This window comes from Pezoporus wallicus, unplaced genomic scaffold (assembly GCF_028554395.1).
Source record: "Pezoporus wallicus isolate ANWC-B61680 ecotype Strahan unplaced genomic scaffold, APGP_CSIRO_Pwel_v1 scaffold_13239, whole genome shotgun sequence".
NCBI lineage: Eukaryota > Metazoa > Chordata > Aves > Psittaciformes > Psittacidae > Pezoporus > Pezoporus wallicus.
In genome coordinates, this window is record NW_026642052.1 from 403,865 (window position 1) to 412,561 (window position 8,697).

Genomic DNA, 8,697 nt, shown 5'->3' on the forward strand with positions numbered 1-8,697 from the left:
TGAGCAGTGATCGGTACCTTCTGCATGGCTCCCCTGAGTTATATACTGGGTATGCTGTCCTGTGATATGGAATACCCCTTTGGCTAGTTTGGGTCAGGTGTCCTGTTTCTGTTTCCTCCCAGCTTGTGCCCCTCCTCACTGGCAGAGCATGGGAGACTGTAAAGTCCTTCATTGGGGTAGGTACTACTCAGCAGCAACTAAAACATCAGTGTATTTATCAGCACTGTTCTCAGACTAAAGCCAATACACAGCACTCCACCAGCTGCTAGGAAGAAAATTCTATCCCAGCTGAAACCAGGACATGGGGGCTTTTTTGATTGATTTGTTTTCTATTAAGTTGAGGGCAAATTAGAACTAGCCGGTTCATAAGAGAGGCCCTCTTGGGAACAATCTTAACAGGGAAAGGCAAGTTCTAAACAGTACTACCTAATTCTCTTCACTTACATATGTTCTATTTATGGTATGAGCAGTTTGCTGTAGTGAGTGAATTCTCATGCCTGAAAGCAGAAACAGTTGTGCACTCTTGCTGACTGTGAAAGATGTGATTGGTTTCCTTGAGAATGGGAGGGGAAGAGAGAGTGCCTTATTACACTAGTCTCTTAACATAGCAACAATACTGTTGCCTTTATCCTTTCCTACAAGGTCACCTCTTAGATTTCTTAATTGAGTGTACTCTTGCTTTCTATAACAATCTGCAGATAAAGTCTTTGTCTTCTAGTTAACAAATAAACTTTTCCATTTGAAAAGAATGAAAATGCTGTTTGCTACCATTTATCCTGTAAGGATCTTCTACTTACTCCTTTCTGTGCCATCAATCTACCTTACAAACTTTAAAAGATAACGTCTCTTTCATTCCTAGACTAAGACTGTGTGTCTGAATAGTCAATTTAAAGAATTCATGAACCTTTTAAGTAATATAACTTGTGGTGCGTGTCACTTGCCTAAGCTGTTTTGTGGTTTATGGTGAAATTTTGTCATTCATTCTCTCCAGCTGCCTCTGAGCCTTCGTGTCATTTACATTGGTCATACTTTATGTATTTCACCAGGAGGAGAAACTTGCTGAAGGCTGCCTTGCAGAAAATCCCATTCTTTCTGTATCATGAGTCAAGAGCCATGAAATTGTGTATTGACTTTTTTTTTTTATTAAAGAAAGAAATAACAGTAATAATAGTTGGGACTGCCTATGGTCTTCAAGTGTGATTTTAGGAGGAGTTGGCATAATGTCACTGAGGATAAACTGGGTGGGTAAGAACAGAGTTGTAAGGCAAAAGCCTGATTACTTTTCTCTTTATGCAGATGCCTCTTCTGGATGCTAATCTACATTTGTGCAATAGGAGCATCATCTCTACATGCCTTGAACATACTAGGCGTAGGAGTCAAGGACTTGAATGAATTAGGCTTTGGCAGAGACATAGATTTTGGCAATGCCTTGAACTAGGACATGATAATCTGTGATGCAAGCAAGTAGACTAAACATGGAAGAGAAATCTTAAAATGTTGAAGTCAATAACTGTGCAAAGAAAGGTATGTTTGTCCTGGGGTTGGAATCCTTTAAATGATGTGGCGTAGGGACAGATAAGCTCTGGCATGACCTGCTGCCAGTTCCCTTTTTTCATACCAGCAGTATGTCAATGTGACATGGTATGATGTTGTGGGAGGAGCATGTATTAAAAACCCAAATACAGTTGTAGATCACAGTCTCCAGGCTGGCTGGCTGATTTTGCTCATTGACCAGTTTCTTTGTAACACAAAACAAACCCAAAAGAAGCAACAACTAAAAATACAAAACAAAAACCCCAACCAAAACCACTTATGTATTGAAACTAGGGGACTATAATTTATACTCTTGATTGGGCTTTGAAATCAGTTGACACTATGTAATGTTTAGCCATTGGCAACTTAAGCAATCTTGAGTGTTGCTGCAATACAAAATCACCCAAACAAAAGTTAGCTCAGTGAAGAAACTGCGCAGCTGGTTGAGAAATTGTGGAAGTGATAGAGTTTTGAAATGACTGGGAGAAATAAAAAACAACAAAGCCTAATTGAGGGGGTACAGCATGGAATGCATTATGTGTGTTATTTTGCAGGAGATAATGCAGCATAAATATGAAAAACAAGCATGTTAATGGCTTCAGTTACGTGTGTAAATACGGATGCTCTGTTTTAACATGTAATGGTTTAATATGGTATTGGTCTTAAAGGTAATGTTATTTTAGATGTTTAAGGATTAAACATTGCACAGAGGCTACTTCTGAAAATCCTACTTCCTTTTTATTATTTTTTTTCTGGTTTTAGTAACATTTTTTTATAGGCTTAAACTTTATAAGGTGTGATTTCATGGCTATGCTGAGCAAGTGCTGTGCTCTACAGAACTTCATGCATTGTATCTTATATGATAACAAAATTAGGTACCTGTGGGTAAATGAAGAGAAAAATAAGTTGCTTAGCAATTCCTTTTTGCATTTTAACTTGATTTATAAAGTGTGCAAAAAGGTTGTTGTAAATCTTTGTCCTGGGTTCAGCAGTAGCAGTCATTTTTCTCCTTGGTAGGCTGTGCAGTGCTGTGTTTTGACTTTCAGCCTGGGAACAGAGCTGATAACAATGATATTTTGGTTTAGCCAAGGACTTTGTGAGCCTCGTGCCCTGCCAGGGAGGAGGGGAAGCCAGGAGGAAGCAGAGACAGGACACCTGACCCAAACTGACCAAAGAGGTATTCCATACCACAGCATGTCATGCCCGGGAGATAACTGAGGGTTACCCGGAAGGACACGGGGTCTTCTGGGTCAGACTCGTTTTTCGGTGGGTGGTATCGTATTCTGTTCCCTTGTTATTTTCTCTTATTGTTGTTGTTGGTAGTAGCGGTGGTGATTTGTGTTGTACATTGTTTGTTGGACTGTTCTTGTCTCAACCCATGGGAGTTGCATTCTTTTGATTCTCCTCCCCATTGCTCCAGGAACAGGGAAGAGGAGAGCCCCCGGGGGTGGACGACGGACGGACACACAGGCCTCGACTGCTTCCAGCCGGGCACCACTCACTGGGAGTGAGTGAACGAGCTGTCTGGCTGGGTTTAAACCATGACAATCTTTAATGCAAGTTTTTGTGTCCTACAGTTCTTTGGAAATGTGTTACTTTTGTTTTGGTTCTGATTTTTCTGATTTAATCCATTTACTTTCTTAAATAGCTTTTGCCTTATGCACTGGGAATTGGTCTTTCCTTAGGAGGATTATTCATGAATATGTGAACTGTGGTAAAGATGTTTTCAAGCTGACACTGGTTTCCCACGCTGGTGTACAAATGGAATAAATGAGGCTGAGGCAACTATGACTTCACCTTACAGAGAATCATCAGCACAGAGATGAAGCACTTTTGCCCCAGCTACAGTGCAAGTCTGGAAACAGAGTTGGAAACTGAACCCAGTTAATAAGAGACTCAAGTCTGTGGCTGAATTTCAAGTCTGTCATGTGTCATGAGGATTTATAAAAGAACTGTTACTGGATAAAGAAAGAGGAGCAGCACTGTGAAGCATTTGCTCTTTGCTTCATGATAATTTTTGCACTGAATGTTCTCCTGCTCATCTGTTTACTCAGACCACCTCCCAGACCATCTCATCGGTCCTTCTTGCTCCTACAGGCTGTGTGACTGAAGTCCCCTGGAAATACCTGTGGAGCAATTGGGTTGTGTAAGTGCTAAAGTGCTCATGAGGGTTTTGGACAGCAAAACTTAGGAATTAATACTATGGATTTTAGTTTGTTCAGTTAAATTGTTACCTCATGAAGGCCTGAAATGCCACCATCACACTGTAGTGGTTCTTACCCTGTGTGGCCAAAACCAGACAGAGTGCCCTGTCCTGTAGTCAGGCTGTTCTGCAAGGAAGTTTGGTGGGGTCAGAAAGAAGTAAAACTCCTAGCTGTTCTCTGAACAGCATTGGATGAGAGAAAGAGGGAGGGAGGGGTCTGGTGTTTCTTTGTTAGCTCATTCATTCCTGGCACAGTAACAACATGTCCTGTGCTGGAGCAGGCAGTTGCTGGGATGGATAGGAGCTGTGGATTTCCTAGTCTGTTGTAATCTGTTTTGGTAAATTCTCATAAATCGGGAAGTGTACCCCACAGCTGTGGCCAGACTGCAATCCAGACTTAATGCTCAGTTTTCTATGGGTCAGTTTCACCTCTTGCTCCTGGCTTTAGTACATTTGTCTTTGTTTCACCGTGTTAGTCAGGGTATCAGGTTAATCTGGTTGCTATTTTCCATCACTTCTGACCACATTTCCTTGTGGGAATAGGAGCTGTGAAGTGACCTTAAAACCAAGTATCACTTTCGTACTTCTGAAAGATAACATCGTTGTTATTAAATACTTCTTTCATACCCCTGAAGAGTTCTTGGTCTTCAGAACATGGAACAGGCATAAGGAGGTAATTTTCATCTGAAAGGTGTCATACAAAAGTTTAGCAGCAACAATTAGGTGATGGGAGTATTAAATACTAATTAATGGTGTAGGTTACATGATGAGATCAGTATTTCATGGACTGGCTACCTAGTGCAGTATTCCCATCCTATCTATGAGGAAGTAAATCAGCTGGCTTACTTGCTTAATGCTTAAGAAACTGTAAAGATACAGGACCTCATGTAGTTCAGCTATGGTATAAATGTGATCTCCAGCAGTGATTGTCTACTGTGGCAGTGGTTTCTACCAACTCAAAAGAATTTCCAGGAAAGCACATGACTTTTGTTCACCTTACTTGTAATAACAGAAAGGAACTGAGAGCTTTCATGAGCAGCAGCAAGTTTTGCATTGAGTGAAGATCCTTGTCTCATAGCATATGTACTCATTTGCATGGGAGTTAGCTAATTTCCAATGATCGGCTCAGAATGGGTTCATCTATTTCAGCTACTAAATCTGCTGTTTCCTGCCAAGAAGCATAGAGGGAGTTGAAAGCATCTGCTGCTGTGCAAAAGCAAGGGAAGAAGACCAAGCAAAGAGCTTGGCCAAGTGTGTTTGAGCATGGTGGTCTGATGGGCTAGGTTTATTCCAGTGGAATGAAAAGTTGCCTTTTAAAGCTTTTTATTGAGAATTCACAATGAAATTTGACACTTGATTTAAAAAAAAAATGTTTTCCAATGCCTTGGTCTTCAAGTGAGAAAATAATCTTCCCTTTGACCAGTGAGACAGGATACTGAATGCTGGATTTCTGTAAGGAGTCTGCAATGCTTGTAGATCACTTAAGAGCTTCCATAATCTGTGCAGAAGATTAAAATGCATCAGTTGCTGTGTTTTGTCCAAAGTGGATTTGCCAGGGTTGCAAAAGCTGTAACTTTTTAAACAGTGATGAGACCTAAATGTTAACTGGAAAGGTTAAAAGTGCCTTCACAGTGTTCACAGAATCCCCAGTGTTGGAAGAGACCTTTGAAGATCATCTAGTCCAACCCCAAATTCACTTAGGTGCAATTTGGTTTGCCTTTTGTCTGCATAATCAAGGCAGAAGCTTGGTTACATCGGAAACTTGGGTTTCAAAACAGTGTATGTGAATTTCACTGTTCAGAAACACCAAAATAGTTTGTGTGGATCCTGTCCTTTTGGAGTGCGGAGGTTATGTCCTGCTTCTCCTCTAGGATGAATTGCTGAAATACTTCTCCCTTTTAAAGTGCTGTTTTGGCAGCCCCTTGTTGAAGTTTGCCAGGAGAGGAAGTAATTTGGCCATAGTGAGAGTGGTGTGGCCAGTACAGAAGTTCTTGTGCTTCATGGCCAAGTGAGCTTCCTTTTTATGTTGACTTTCGTCTTCCCCTGCTGTTTTCTACTGCCAGCACTAGATGCTTTTTCATGCTTAGGGGTCAGCATCAGGAATGTCTTAAATTTCATCTAAATTCGTAATAGTTTCCAGTTCTTTGTCCTTGTTACCCCATGTGTGCATAGCTTAAAGGACAGGTGAATTCTGTGAGAACTTAGCAGCTGCACCCTCCATGAGGAAAAAAAAGTGATGTATTTTCAAGTAACCATAAAGCTGCAAATGCAGTCTCATGCTGTTCCTTCCAAAATAAATGGGACAACCAACACAGCATCAGAAAAAGTGCTAGAAATCGTATCTCGTTCCTTCAGGCAGTTGGCCCGGGGTGTTGCTAGCCAGGAAAAGATGAGAAAAACAGATGAGAGATTCATTTTACAAGTTTGGCTGGAATCTTAATTGCAGTTCTCCCCGTGTGTCCTGGCTTCAGCAGTAGCAGTCATTTTTTTCTCCTTCTTAGTAGCTGGTGCAGTGCTGTGTTTTTGACTTTCAGCCTGGGAACAGTGCAGATAGCACTGATGTTTTAGTTACCACTCAAATGTTTTGGTTTGACCAAGGACTTTGTGAGCCTCATGCTCTGCCAGGGAGGAGGGGAAGCCAAGAGGAAGCAGAGACAGGACACCTGACCCAAACTGACCAAAGAGGTATTCCATACCACAGCACGTCATGCCCAGGATGTAATGGAGAGTTACCTGGAAAGGCTAAGACTGCAGGGCTGGATGAGGTAATTGGTCGGTACTCAGTCTGGTGGGGTGGGGTGAGTTTTCGGTCGGCGGGTGGTGAGGTGTTGTATTCTCTTCCCTTGTTATTTCCTTTATTATTATTAGTGGCGGTAGCAGTAGTGATTTGTGTTACACCTTAGTTACTAAACTGTTCTTATCTCAACCTGTGGGAGTTGCATTCTTTTCGATTCTCTCCGTCCCTCTGGGAGTAGAGGGAGGCCAAGAAGGGGGGGGGAGTGAGTGAACGAGCTGTCTGGCTGGATTTAAACCATGACACTGTTGATTAAGAAATTGAATGTTTAGCACAGACCATGGAAGGCTGGTGGTATGCGCTGGAGAGGATTCCTGCAGGTGCAGCATCCTGCCCCTGCTGACAGTGCTTTTGGGAGACACGAGGTGGCACTAGGACAAAGTCTGCACCCAGTGAAGGGCTGGCCACAGATAATCAGGAAATGGGCATTTTGCAGGGGTTTTGGCTTCCCTTTCAAACTTTGAACTTGACTCAATTCTGTATGAGTCAGTCTGGTTCGACACTTCAGGGAGATGGGTTCGGATCATGCATGTTGCAAAATGCCATCTCCCTGCTACCCTGCCTCATACACCTGCCCAGTTGCAGACATGAAGTGTGGGCTGTGATTTTTCACCGTGATTGTGATTTCTAGCGATCACCAAAGTCTGCCAGGGTAGTGAAGTCTAACATACACATTACAGCCTGAGCATCCTTTTGGATGCTCGCTAGCACCCTCCCTGTGCTGCACCCTGCTCTTTGGTGTACTGAAAAGCTGCTGCACTACCTGGTAATAGGTGATCATGGAGTTGATGGCTCCTTTTTGTTGGGCAAGAGGGATACTGACTTCCTTACTTTAATATTGTGGGGCTGAAAAGCCTCCAAGGGGAATTTCAGTTCTGAAGTTTTCCCATGAACATGCCTGTATTGCCAAGATTAAAGAGTTTGAGAGCCTCTTCAGGCAGAGGCTGAACCCCTGAAGACTGCAGAATGGGAATGCAGGATAGGATAATCCACATCAGAAGGGACTTGTGAAAGTCTCCAGTCCAACCTCCTGCATTAAGCAGAGTCAGCTTTGAGATCAGATTGGGTTACTTGGGTCTTTATCCAGTTTGGCCTTGAAAACCTTTTTAGGATAGAAAGTGCAACTTGTGGGCAATCTGTCCATTGATTTATTGGTTGTAATAAATCAGCATTTTATTTATTGTTCATTTACTTTCTAGCCTTTAGGCTCATCTTTTATGTCTCTCAGCTTTCTGTCTGTATTGATAAAAGCAATCTCATGGCTTCTAAGCAAGTTCTGGGGAAAGAATGGGGATTAACCCATGCATATCAAGAATTTGAAGCAGCATTGTCATTCCAAATTTCCTATATTCTTTAAGCATGTTCTCTCCCTTTGTTTGAAACCGCCCATCTTTTCCCACTTCTTTCTCCTTATATGGTTCCCACCCACACCTGTGATAATGGTAGAGGAGGAAGGACTATTTTCCATGTATCTTGTCTGCTGCTAGGAACTTTGTAGTACCTTCACTGTTTCAGACCATTTGATGTTTCATCTAGTAAGCTAGGTATTACCTCAGTTCCCAGGGAACTGAAGGATAGAGGCAGTGAGATAAGTACAGGATCCACATCTCCCGTTTCTAGGTACTGCAGTAAGAAGCTCTTCATGACAATTTGCATTCATGTAATGTATTTGAAATGTTGAATGTTAAACCATGAAATGTGAAGCACCTGGTTTATATCAGCCTTTAGAGGTAAAACGTCATGTTCTTGCAGCAGGTTGTTCCAGTATGTGACATTAATGGTGTGATAATTGCAGTGAAGGTGTTTGTTAGTGGTGACTAGCATATTAAACCTAGCATGTGGTGTGATATGTTTGGTAATACTCTCAGGCTGCCTTTGTTGATGAGGAGTCTTGTTTCATTTTGGCTGTATCATGGTTCTCTCGGGCCTTTCCCTTTTTAACTTACTCTGGTTAAGTTACATTAAGGAAATTATAAATAAATGGCAGTGGGCTTTCCCTGGCTGAAATTAGCTGTTGACCTTAGACTACCATAAACTACATATTCAAAAAGCCCCAGCTGATTTTCCTGGTGGGCTTGAGGAAGCCTCTGGGTGACTTTTTGTGAGTTAATGTTTGGAGGAGGAGTGGTGGGGATGGTGTGAATGTTATGTGTTTTGCTGCACGAGC